Source organism: Danio rerio, chromosome 9 (genome assembly GCF_052040795.2).
Source record: "Danio rerio strain M-AB ecotype USA chromosome 9, GRCz13ab, whole genome shotgun sequence".
NCBI lineage: Eukaryota > Metazoa > Chordata > Actinopteri > Cypriniformes > Danionidae > Danio > Danio rerio.
Window position 1 is genome coordinate 15,640,704 of NC_141029.1, and position 14,258 is coordinate 15,654,961.

Below are 14,258 nucleotides of genomic sequence, written 5' to 3' on the forward strand. Positions count from 1 at the left end.
AAACTCAATGCTATCTACAGGGTAAATGAAACTCGTCTTAACATTATGTAAAACATGGATTCTACGCTTTCTAAAAACCAAGAAAAAAACGTCAGTCTTCTCAAATACTCAGAGGAAAGGGTAGATATTACGTTACATTTGGCAGCTACTACATGTTTAACACGTGGTCATCATTTGTTAACTTGAAAATGACAAAAAAGGCAGGGAGTGAAAAGTCTCCTGCTACGTTTCTTGGGTTTCTTTGACTGGTTCCTTTGTTCAGATTCTCTCTCTTTCTGTCTCACACAAACACGTATCTCCTCCAGCTGTACATAAGCCTTCATCAATGAAAAGTGCCAGTTTAATTACACCCAATGGGCTAAAAGAGAGAGAGGCAGAGTGAGAAAGGGAGAAAGCGAGACAGAGAAATTGATGTTAATTGGGGGTTTGTGAATGAGAGGCTGTTGGATTAAAAGCAGAGCCGTTTTAATTTGAGATCATGTATCCCTTTTGAGTGTCATTTTAAAGAAGCAGTGAGAGAGAGAGTTCACACTACAGAAAGGAGTTTGAGGCCATGCTAATCAGACACAAGTCAACTGACATCACAAGGAGGCTTACAAACACAATTTTTCTTAAATTTGTCTTTATGCAGACAAATGCAAAAAAAAAAAAAAAAAACACTGATGACTGAGTGGAATCACAGGTTTGTACCTTGTGACAGCAGCGATGTGTGAATAGAAGTCACATAGGAGTGCTTACGCAGTTTCAAATTGCCACGACAATAAAGAACTCACTTAAATTTAAACAATAAAACCTATGTGATTGTTTCCGTCCCTTACCATATTAAAAAGAGGTAATTAAAAATCTCATGGCACTTCTCGTAAAGAGTAGGGGTGTAGCCCCGGAGTCCTGGCCAAATTCCCTTCATTGGCCCTTCATGGCCTCCCAATCACCCCAATCCACTGAATTGTCTCTCCAATCAAACAATAGCTGTTGTGTGGTGAGCGCACTGGCACCGTTGTCCTGTGGCTGGTGTCCCCTCATCGAAGTGGATGCTGCAAACTGGTGGAGGTGTGGAGAGACTCCCCCCTTATGATTGTGAAGCGCTTTGGATCTATAGCCATACACGATAAATGAGCTATATAAATACACATTACATTAGGTTAGTATTAATTCGGAACCAATCAGAACAGACATGTAAAAAAATCCAATTTTATGTCTTGTCCATATTTTACCCACATCTGGGTTGAAATAACCCAGCATTTTCTTTTAGACTTGCATTATTTAGAGTGCTTACGTCGATATAAATATATGACATTATGAATGTCTTTGCTGATTTTTTTTTTTATAAAAAAATGATAATGTAATATTAGTAATAAATATTATAATTAATTACAATATTTAAAAATTTTATAGATGCTATCGTTGTACTTAATAGAAATTTACATCTGTATCATGTACTCAAAATCAAGGAACAAAAACCTGCTACAAAGTGATGGGATGTTTGGATCATTTTACTGACTCATTGAGTCTCGTTTAGCGAGGTGAACAAATCTTTTTGTTGAGTCATTTTGTTCAAGTTGCCAACATACTATTAAAATGGTACAAGCAGCTTCCAAACTCATCTACAACTACACCAAACGTTGATTACACTTGGGCGATGTCAACCAATTTGGCGTTGTACAATGTCTAATGTGAAACATCGCGATGGACGATGGCATCGTCGTCACAGGCAGAGATGAATTAATTATTTATGATTAATTAATTAATTCATAACAAATTAATTATTTGTAGCCTAACTGACCCGCATGGTCTTTGTTTTACCCATAAACAAATGATAAATAAATAAAGATAAGTTGCACACACTTTTTCCGTGCGAGGTTGGTCAGTAAAGAAGGTGCACAACTAACAGTATCTGAGGTTTTCACTAAAATTACTAAGCACAAGAGTGAAAGTAAAAGACTGACGCTGTGACATGGTACCTACTAGATTCAAAAAACCTAAGAGACGTGAGAGAAAAGATTTATTAATTAAATATCACATTTAACAACTGTAGTGGGACGAGATCCAGCCCTCTGTTCAACTGTATGGGGAGACTCATGAAATGTTAATTATAAACATTTACAAAGCGATTTAATACTTTCGAAAATCAAGATTGCAATATATATGTCCATGCCTAATATCCAATGGCCAGACAGTGATTCATTTTGTTTAATTTTTTTTTTTTTTTTTTTTTGATATTTGTTATGCAGCAAGCCCAGAGATTGTTGTGTACACTATGACTTCATATAAAATTAACTTTAATGTGTGATATGAATTAAAAGTTATCATAAACGAATAATTTCTCGACTTAAATGAGTGGCGGCTTGGACCCGGAAACAGTATTACATACGTCACCAACACGTCACCACTTAACAAGCGGATCGGACCTACCTTTAGTTGTGTTTTGTACAGGAAAGCAATTATAGTAGTGGTTTTGCCACATTTGCATTATATTGAAAGTGTTTTGAATGCAAATGCCATTTTATTTAAAGATAAATAAATAGTGTTGACTTGTGATGAATGTTATGGATGTTTATTAAAAATAAGTTATGTAATATCAATTGTTCTAGGCCTCACCTTAATAAAAATTCAGATTTGGACCTTTTAATGTAGACATTAGCCCCTTTCACACAGTGATACCGGTAAATATCCGGAAAATTTCTGGAACGACTTTACCGGTAAATTCAAAAAAGCGCTGTTCACACAGGCGAGGATGTTACGGAATTTTTCCGGAAAAAAGCATTCACACATCCATTGCAAAATGCCGGTAAATTCTGACATCATTAACCAGAAATGACCTCTAAACGGCTGCGATTGTGTTTGTAAACATTTGACTACATTACAAACTCTTTGGATGGATCAGTATTGAGTACAACTCCAATGAAAACATATAGAGGAACTCTTTCGCATGTCGAGATGTTCATGATATGTGTGTGTTGGCGCTCATGGGCTGTTTCACGGGCACATGCAAAGCTTGAAGGTAAACAAATAACGGATTATCATAAACATTTTATTGATAAGTATTTACACAGTTGGCATTAAGAAGGAACATAGAAACGTTATCTGACTAACATCTAATAGCTAAAGGTGTCTGGAAAAATATTCAAAGGCTTTTATTCTCAAAAACCGCGCGCACGTGAATGCGTCTGACTGTTCTGATTGGCTAAAGCAGGTGTCTCACATCAGCACGTTCTAGACGTGGACGCGCTCTTTCCGGCAATCTTCCTTCTGCATTCACACAGCGCAGCATTCCGGCAAATTACCGGTAATGTTACAACTTCTCTTTCCGGAAAATAGCCAGAACGAATTTACCGGTATTTTCAAAAAGGGCCTGTTCACACATACAATCTTTTCGGAAAATTGCCGGTAATTTTCCGGAAAGGTCTGTGTGTGTGAAAGGGGCTATTGATAACCCCCGGGATTTATTCATTGTGATAATTACTAATATCAACTGATATGAAAACAATGATAGTGATTTATTATTGACCACATCACCAGTCATACTTTAAATTCATTTAAAGTTACTGACTCTACCAAAACAAAAATAGGGCCCTTTAACAGTCGGATAGGAGCACTAAGCATTACACAATCTGCCTTTCAGTGTGCGATGAGGTCACCTGTAGTCCTTTGACTACCATTGCAGTGACATCACAAATTAAATTTCACGGCTGAGATGATCGTGAAACTAATACTGCCATATTTCTTCATTTATGTTTAACAAAGTGAAAACAGAGTGGACATGTGAGGGGTTTTCTTCACCGGTCACTCAACATAACTGATATTGTAGAGTGCGCCGATACAGCTGAACCTGTGCTACAAATCCTGCTGGAAGCATATGTGGAAAAATGGTAATTTTCTGGTAAGGCGAGACGACTTGGTGTTCTGCTATTTAAAAACTGCCTTTGAATTCTGAGCTAGCAGGTAATCCTTCTAGAGTTGATCAAGGGGATCCAGACTTGACACCATGTGTATCAACACAAAAACTACAAAAGCATACCAATTAATTTTATTATTATTATTATTTGTTTGCTAATTTGAAGGTAATACTCTTTTTTTCTAGCCTTCAAACAAAAAAAACTAAAAGGTTATAAAAACAAAATCTCAAATAGAGGGTAATTTTTTTCAGCTTAAAAAAAAAGTAAAAACAAATCAACAGTTGTGAACATTGATGGGAATAACATCATGAAAAGTTTTTTTTTTTTTCAAAACAAGTAATTACGTTTTCTCCCATTACAACTCATTTATCTTTACTGTTACTAAGAATACTGTTCAATGCCTACAATATAGCTTTAAGTAATTAAAATGTATGAATTGCTTTACTGAGCTCACTAAGGGCGGTTTTTATAGGCTCTATCAGATATAAAACCTGCTCGAGTGTGTGTATGGCACATAACTGATGATGATTAGTGTGTGTGAAACTGGGTGAAAACAGGATCATATGCCATCAGATTCTTTGAGAGAGAGCGCAGATAAAGGAGATCACAGTCGCTGTGAAAGCAATTTACTTCAGTTATACCAAGATTAAAATTTGATTACATATATTAGTTACAAATATTAGCCCCCCTGAATTATTAGTTCCCCAGTTTATTTTTCCCCAATTTCTGTTTAATGGAGAGAAGTTTTTTACAACACATTTATAAACATTATAGTTTTAATAACTCATTTCTAATAACTGATTTTTTTTATCTTTGCCATGGTGACAGTAAATAATATTTTACTAGTTATTTTTCAAGATTTCTATACAGCTTAAAGTCACATTTAAAGGCTTAACTAGGTTTATTAGGTTAACTAGGCAGGTTAGGTTAATTAGGCAAGTTATTGTATAACAATTATTTGTTCTGTGGACAATCGAAAAAATATATAGTGTATATATGATAATTTGGACCTTAAAACGGTGTTTAAAAAAATTAAAACTGCTTTTATTTTAGCCGAATTAAAACAAATAAGACTTTCTCCAGAAGAAATAATATTATCAGACATACTGTGAAAATTTTCAAAATTTTGGCCCCACCAAAGAAAGTAATTAAAAGCCATTTCTTAGCCATATAATAATAAATGTGTCAAATGCCAACTGTTATTCTATACATACGCTTTTTATTCAGTATATGTATTTATATACACATATATATATATATATATATATATATATATATATATATATATTCTTGTAAAGCAATGCCATGGTAGTCATTGATTCAACTTTCTTTCTTGTAAGAAGTAACTAGTAACTTTTTTTTTTTTTAAATAACATGTCCATCACTGGTTGTGAATGTTAAGCTAGTGGATCATAGTAGTTTTCTGAGCTTTCCTAAGTAAATCTCCAACAGTGTTTAAAAAAAATAAAGCATAAAAATAAAAAAGCAAACCAAAAAAACTAAATTAAATATATCAAAGCAAATCAACACAAACACAAATGAAACTTATAACAATAAATAAAAAAAGGAAGGCAAACCAAAACAACGAAAATAAAGACAAATAAAAGACAAAAAAAAGATAATTACACTGAACATTTGCTCGATTAAATTAAAATAAAGAGATTAGCTTAGGCAGTAGACACTGGACATCTTCACCCAAAGTGAACACTGATCCCAGGTGAGATGACTGTACTGCTGACTGACCCTCTCTGTAGGGTGAGCTCCCCTGGTTCACACTCAGACCAGCAACATAACAACCAGCAATGATGAAAACAAATCCACATATCTAATTGGTTCTTAGGGGACTTAAACATTCATAAAAATAGACTAGGACATACAGGAAAAATACACCCCAGATGAATATCTGTCTCTTGTGACTAATACCTGAAGAAATGTATCTGCAAGTGACAGTTTCCAAGATGGCAAACCCTTATATCCTTATTTCGATTGAAAGCATTTTCAAAGCTGGTTTTGATAATAATGTGACAAATTCAGTCACATGGTTTGTGTTGCATATTCTCAGGAAAGTGCAGAAAGGTGTGTGAATTTCATTCAAAATAGCACATTATATGACCCTAATGACTGACTGGTTTAAGTTATTTGGCAGAGATGAGGAACAGTACTTAATCTTTTTAAAATATTCAGTGTTTTGCCTTGAGACACTTAAAAGCAAATAAACACTGGAATAATATCCTCTATGCTGGTTTCAAGTGGCTTTTCTTAGATTACACTTTCAAGTTATTAAACTAGTTGAATCCAATGGGGACCAAAGCACAGTTAGAACCAAACAGAATGAGATTTGAGCTCTCAGAAGTGCAGCTTAAAGGTCTACCCATAGCAAATTAGCCCTACAATTCAAATAAGAAAGTATTAATGAACAATTTGAAAAAATATTGCCATTTGTGTTGTATATAAGGCCTGATTTTTAAGTTTTGACAAACAGCTACTGTAAATAAATAAATAAATAGGAAAGTTAAATTTTGTAAAGGTAAAATAAATGTTCATATGATTAGCCTATTATTATTGTTAATTATCAAACATATGGTCAAACAACAATAAAAATCAGAATATAACCATTCATAATTATAAAGTTGAATTATGAAATAAATGTTTACTGTGTCAGTATAAAAAAACCTACCCTATATATAATGTACCCTATATATAATGTAGGGTATATAATACCCTATATATAATGTTGAATATAATGCAAGAAGGAATATGATAATGATACAATTCTAATTTTACCAGTGAAAACAAATGGTCTAATAATGTTGTCAATGGCAGATGACAAGCACATGTCTCAAATTTTACCTTTACAGAATTGTGAGAAAATTGCAATCTTGATTTTAAGCAAAAAAAAAATTGTGATTCACATTTTTGCCAGAATCGTGCAGCCCTACTCGCAAGTTTAATGACGGACAAGGCGGAATGCCTCAATAAATCTAATCTGCCGGTTGTACATGAAAGTCGCATTGTCACATTTCTGATTTATATCTGATTTATGTCCACATATGAAGGAGGCCTAAAACCAATCTCTGAATATCCGAATGCATGAGTGTTTACATGGTCATAGAACAGATTCGGCCTATATCACATATGACCATAAAAATCGAAATTGGGTCACATTTTATTGGCAGTGTAAATGGGATCTAAAAAACAGAAGTTTAGCCATATCAGATGCTCTTCTCTTGTCTGAATATTTTGATTTTGGCTTGAAAATCTTGCTTGCCTCTAAATGTGGACCTTTATATCATTAGTAAGAAAAGTCTAGTGATGCATGACAAGCTTCTTCTCTCTACATAGAACAAGCGCAAACAAGGCGAAACTGTAAAAGCATCAGCCCACCATCTGGCCTAAATACTTTTTCCATATTCCACTGCACACCCTATTATCTATGTGTGTGTATCTGTGAAGAAAAGATGCGTCTGCGACTTTGTGCATTTGACAGAAAGAGAGCCTCCATCTCTGGTGTGCCACAGGTGCTGTAAGCCCTGCAGGAAATAAAGCTTCTTAAATACAATGAAAACACAGCCGTCTGCTAAATCATATACAGCCGATGAAGGCGGAGATGAAGGAAGCGCAGAGTAGCGCGACGGAAGAGGAAATGGGGACGGCCGCAGGTGTGAGGGCACCCAAGAAAAACGCTTTAATGTGTAATGAATATCTAAGGAAGAAGGCCGGGACAACAAAAAGGAGACGACAGAGGTCAAGCGGACAGAGACCAAGGCCGGAGAGCAGGAGTCGGGTTGCACAGGGAGGAAGAGCTTCTGTTTGGGATGTTTGTGGAGTGTGTGTGTGTGTGTGTGTGTGTGTGTGTGTGTGTGTGTGTGTGTGTGTGTGTGTGTGTGTGTGTGTGTGTGTGTGTGTGTGTGTGTGAGATCTTCTGTCTACTTCACATTCCTGAACCCTTGAAAGAGAGGGAGATCCTTTAAATGTCCCTTGAAGTACTGTAAAATGTGCAGCAATCTATCTATCTATCTATCTATCTATCTATCTATCTATCTATCTATCTATCTATCTATCTATCTATCTATCTATCTATCTATCTATCTATCTATCTATCTATCTATCTATCTATCTATCTATCTATCTATCTATCTATCTATCTATCTATCTATATCCATCCATCCATCCATCCATCCATCCATTCACTCATCCGTCTATTTTTAACTGGGCTAAATGTTAAGAGGTTGAAAGTAATTTTTTCACAGTTTCGAAACCATATTGATACTAACATCCAAAAAAAAATTTCTTTTTGATTTCGGTGGGCTTTTAGACACATTTGGGCTCTTCCAACTTTGGAGGAAAGTGAAAAACCTGTCCATCTTAGGGCTGGAAATTGCGACTATTTTGGTCAAATATGCGCCCGAAATGTAACCTATGCAACCTCATAAAATATTTGGGAGCATTTGTGCGATTGCATATAATTTTTGTAGAGTTTTTGTTTTTGTTCTAAAAAAAAATAAATAAAAATAAATAAATAAATCTTCCCTGCTGCTATATTGGTTCATATTAGCTGTCAATCACTGAAGACTTTTGCTGTTAGATGACAGTAGAGCTGCACAATTAATCGTTAAAAGATTGCGATTTCGATTCGACCCCCTAGACGATCTTAATCCAGCATTTCTACGATCCTGCCAATCATATTTTCAAGTTCAGGAATGAAGAAAAGGCGGCTGCACAAGTCTGTTTATTGTTTCACATACATTGCTCAGTGACATAGACACCTAAATGATGTTAAAAGAGTCACGTAATGTATTTATTAGGAATAATTCACCTAAAAATGTAATTTTTGTCATATAATGATGTTTTCGCGGCCGGGAAATCACACGTGACGTGAGCTGCTGGCCGTGAGCTGTTATCACAGAGAGGGCGCGCGTGCTCTCTACTTAATGATAGACGCACTTTAGTGAACAGAACCTGCATATGTTGTGAGTAACAGATAATACAGTTGCAAATAATGTTCAGTTTGTGGCACAGAGTGATCGTTTGGGAGCCGCGTGAAGTATGAACAAGCACTTAGCAGTCAGAAAGTATGCACTTCATTTAACTGATCATATCGCATTTTAGAGTTATGATTACGGCAAGCATTTGATACGTTTTTTTCTTTTATAGCGAAACCACAGTTGTGCATGAAAATAAATGTTTACAATGTCATATAGTGTAGTGTATATATTGTTGAATATAATCTGATAATGGAAAATGTCTGATTTTATCAGTGAATAAATTTGTCTAATATGACAGATTGCACGCATATATCTCTAACATAATAATTCAACATCATAATTATTACAAGTAGAATAGAATTATTTATAAAAACCAGTAGACCTACACATAATATTATTATCGATGTTCTGCCTCTAAACCTCATACCTTTATTTTACATATACAGAATCGTGAGAAAATCGTGATCTTTATTTTAAGCAAAAAAAAATCGCGATTCTCATTTTAGCCAGAATCGTGCAGCTCTAGATGACAGGGAGCCCATGTGACCGCGGGAAATACAAACGACTAAAGAGTGCAAAATATACAGAATCTTGATGCGTTGCATTCACAGCGTGTTTAGCGCAAATGTCAGCTAAATGTAAAATCTAACACTGTACACACCATTGCCAAAGAAGCTCACCTTTACTAAGTTTAAACTGATGCAGCTTATAACAAAGAACAGTATTGCGCCAGTGGTCATCGGGAAAATCCGGCTGACACTCCTGCTTTCCACAAACACAGAAAAATGTAAATCAGCGCTTAATGAGACTGAGCATTAAAATGACACAAACCCAAACCAAAACTTTTAAAAGTGAGACTTTTCTTCCTTTCTTTTGTCCATTCTTTCTTAAGATGTATATTATTTTTTTCTATTTAATCACTGATGACTGCTTTGCGGTTTTTAGCCTTAAATAGAAAGGTTTATTATAATCTTTCTTTCATTTTGTAAGAGTATGACTTTAGCAGATAACTCGCACTCAAACACATTCAGGGCAGCATGATCATGAAAAATGTAATTCATTGTTATTATTATTGACATCATCGTCATCATTAATATTTTATATTTATTAGACATTCATTTTGGAATTATTGCACAAATATGAAGTCAACACAGTTAGATAGTTGTTTCCGTTTTTGTTTTTTGTTTTTTGTCCTAATTGATGTTGTTTTCAAATACTGTTTTCTAGGGATGTAACGGTATTGTAAATACCGTCATACCGCAATATTAATTTTTTTCGATATTACCGAAGTCGCATGACTCGGTAAAACTATAGGTCTTCTGAGAAAATTTGCTCAGGCGAATGAAGCGAACGGGAGCTAGCTGAAACTTCATTTCCCATCAGCCCCGGCGTGGCCATAATCCTTTGCGGTCTGTTGTCGCTACAGATCCAGTAATGCGGAAATGGAGTGTGCTGCTAGTAGCGGAGATGAAAAAAAGATGGAAATGATCGAACCTAAAGCGGGTGTTGTCGCCGCGCGCGTGCTGAATAGCGGTGCTGTCGCGCGCGTTCTGATCAGCTGTGTTGTGGCGAGCGTATTGTAAAGCGCCGAGGGGGGGTTGAGCGCGCATACTCGAGAGGTGTTGTCGCGCGCCTACTGAAGGGCTGGACTGGACGGAGGTTGTGTCGCGTCGCGGGGGCACTTTTGATCGTTTTGGAAGGGCATTTTCTATCCAAGACTAAAAAGGGCATGTGCACTGCACAGGTTGAGCCCTATGTGTGCACGTGCCTGCAAATTGGGGAATACGACTAATAACAGTCATGGGGACTGCAGAAACACAGCACACTGTTCAGATTGATGCAGACATTGACTTGTACCGCAAAGAGACCTCTATCTCACTCATGGTTTGTCTTCTCAAGTGGGGGAAAGACAATGCACAACGTTACCCCACTGCTGTCAACATGGACCAAGTCATATCTCTCCTGTCCCAGAAACCTCAGTCCCAAATGAGAGGGTTTTTTTCTGTTGCAGGGGACATTGTAAATACCCAGAGATCCCAGCTTTTACCAGATTATAGTTATATGATAATTTTCCTTTAAACCCATCTCTATCTAAGTGAGTGATTAAATGTTAAATGTGATGAGTTTTCAACAATACTAAATTGAAACTTTATTTTTTTACATGGTTTAATAATTTTTTGTTATTAAAATTGAAGTTCCTGTTTCAAAGCTAACAGATAGATGGCTAATTTGTATGTCATTGACACTTTTGGCACTTTTTTGGAGTATTTTCAAAAGTTTTTTTTTCCTGTAAATGATTCAATAAATACCGTACCGTGACATTCATACCGAGGTATTACCGTACCGTGAAATTCTGATACCGTTACATCCCTACTGTTTTCAAATAGTAAAAAAGTTCATTTTGAGCGCTGCATCTTCTCATCTTGTGTTGAATTTGAGTGTTATGCTGAAAGTTTCCTGTCCATCTGACAGGGTGCAGACAAAAGTGGCATTTTCACATCAATTATCCTTCATGCCACCTGATACTGCAGGAATGCATCTACTCTAATCTCAGCTCATAACAGGCATGGTGAACACAGAAGCCTCTATAAATCATTCACTGGATCTAAAAGCACTCAAACAGAAGAAAAACTAATTAATTCTCAGTGTGCTGTTTGCTGGACACTTACTTATATCAATCACTAAGCCATGACATATAACATGTAAAGCGTGAACAGCCTTATGAAGACAAAATGCCAAGATGGTTAAATAAATAAAAATAAAAAATCTCAGTTTCACCAGACTTACGCATAGTTTTATGTGGTTAAACAAAATTGCAATTAGCTTTATTCTAGTAACATAAATCTCTATTCAAAAGTCTAAAGATCTCCCAGTTCAGAAGACATTTCTTTTTGTTTCAGACAGAAGAGTAATGCTGGATAACCCTGAATAACAACACATCACAATAAAATGAAAACAAATAATAAAATTTTTATTATACAAATATCTCTAGTAAATCTAATAAAACTACATTTTTGATGGTCTCTTATTTCCACAGCTGTATATTTTGTCTTAACAAATTCTACTAGAATGTTCCTAACAATTAAAGATGCAACTAATAATTAGTAACCTTGTATAAATAATATTATAACATATTATAACATAAATAATAATAATAAAAACAACAACAACTATTATTATTATTATTATTATTATTATTATTATTATTATTATTATTATTAATATAGGTGTACTATAATGATAAATAATTTTTCGTTGGCTAAGTTCCTGATATTATTTAGATATTGTTCAGAGGTTGCAACAGCAGAATAAACTGCCAATTATTATTATTATTATTATTATTATTATTATATTTTTTTGTTATTTTAAAGTATTTTAATTAGTATCAACATCCATACACACAACATGGGCAACATCCATACACACTCACTCACACTCACACACTACAGACAATTTTGCCTACCCAAGTCACCTGTACTGCACAGTCTGTACCTGTACAGTCTTTGGACTGTGGGGGGAACCGGAGCACCCAGAGGAAACCCACACAAACACGGGAAGAACATGCAAACTCCACACAGAAACGTCAACTGACCCAGCCGAGACTTGAACCTGCAACCTTCTTGCTGTGAGGCGACAGCACTTACTTTATTTATAATATATAACATTTTATAATTTTATATTATATAGTTTATTATTATTATTATTATTATTATTATTATTATTATTATTACTATTTTATACATATTATTATTTGTTGTTGTATTATTATTAGTAGTAGTAATAGTAGTATTTTTTATTTTATTTTACATGCATATAGTGCATTGATGTATACATGCATACTGTATATATTTTATATACAGCCAGCACACAAACAGACACTCAGAGCCCACATACAACTGGTTGCAAACCTGTGGTCAGCTACAATGAAAGAGAAACACAGTAGAGCAAAAAAAGAAACAAAATTGAAAGACACAAAAAATGAAATTCAAAACAAGAATGAGGACCTACAGAGAGGAGCGAAAGAAAGAGAGGTGAAGTGCATTAAAGCCATCCACGATGCTCCAATAAAAGGCTCTGAATGAGCAGAGTGGTAATCATAAAAAACTCCATCTATTCTGAGCCAGTCCATTAAGCAGGCGGGGGGAGAGCGAGACAGTCCATTAAGCAGACCAGGGGGGAAAGAAAGAGAGAAACAAATGGCCATACTTCACTAACTCCACAAAGCTCTATAAATGCATTCAACACATTGTCACGATACAGCTCTGCTCATACGATATTTCATCACAACATTGGGGCTATTCTAGATGAGCATTTTATTGAAGGAGAAGCAGAGGAAAATGAGCAAATGAATGAAAACCCAACAAAAGAGGAGGGACCCTTTTACAAGAACACTAAATAGCGAATCAATGCTTCACTGCTGGTTTCAGATTTTGGAAGCCTTAATGGAAACCTTGAGACAAAGACCTTCTGCAAAACAACTAGGGTAAAAAAATAAAAATGCTTTTTCATTAGGAATATGTTATAATGCACTGAAAAGGCTTTAGTTTAAGTATGTTTTCAGCTCAATGTTATTATTTTAGGTCATGTGTGTCTGGAACCATGTTTGAAAACAACACCAAAAACCAATTGTGGCTTAAAAACACACACTGCAGTTTTTATACAGCATTTGTACACAATAGTAATTAATATATAATAATACATAGTTATACATATAAAAACTTTTATTAATATGTCATAATATGTAAGTGTTGACTAATGCAAAGTTACCTATTTATGTAGATATTTATTTTATTCATTCATTCGTTTATTCATTTATTAATTAAATATTTATTTATTTTTCAACTAATAAATTAAATGTATTTATTTATTTTATTTATTTATTTATTTATTTATTTATTTTACTTTTTATTTAGGCCTTCCTGGACGGATTCATTTTCTTAATAACAACTTTTTTAAGCAAATTAATTAATGAAATATGTATAAATAAATGTTTACAATGACATAGAAGTCATTTGTTAAAATGTAATTCTGAGTAAAAAAATCTAAATAAACATAAATACCACAAAATTAATCTAAAAAACAAAAACACAAAATAATTGTGTAATCAAATATTTGTACTAGTAAAACAAAACCTATTTAAAAAGTTTAATTTCATGTAAAATATATACTCAAGAAAAATTACTTAGCAAATTAACTCAAGAAATAACTCAAGTATGTCCTATCACAGCATAGTAAGAAACGCTGTAAGTTATCACTAAATTGTATTTTCTTCTAACGCTATAAACCTCTGTTAACAGACTGCTAGATCAAGCTGATTAATGTATTGGCAATGACAGAATGGTTAAATAAAAGCATGAGACACAGCCTATATGATCAA

At 34.6% G+C, this 14,258-nt stretch overlaps 1 protein-coding gene across 5 annotated transcripts in view; it reads right to left on the reverse strand.

Moving 5' to 3' along the window:
* Positions 1-14,258, reverse strand: part of pard3bb (par-3 family cell polarity regulator beta b) — a 702,275-nt gene that overhangs the window by 466,649 nt on the left and 221,368 nt on the right. The window lies entirely within an intron of this gene.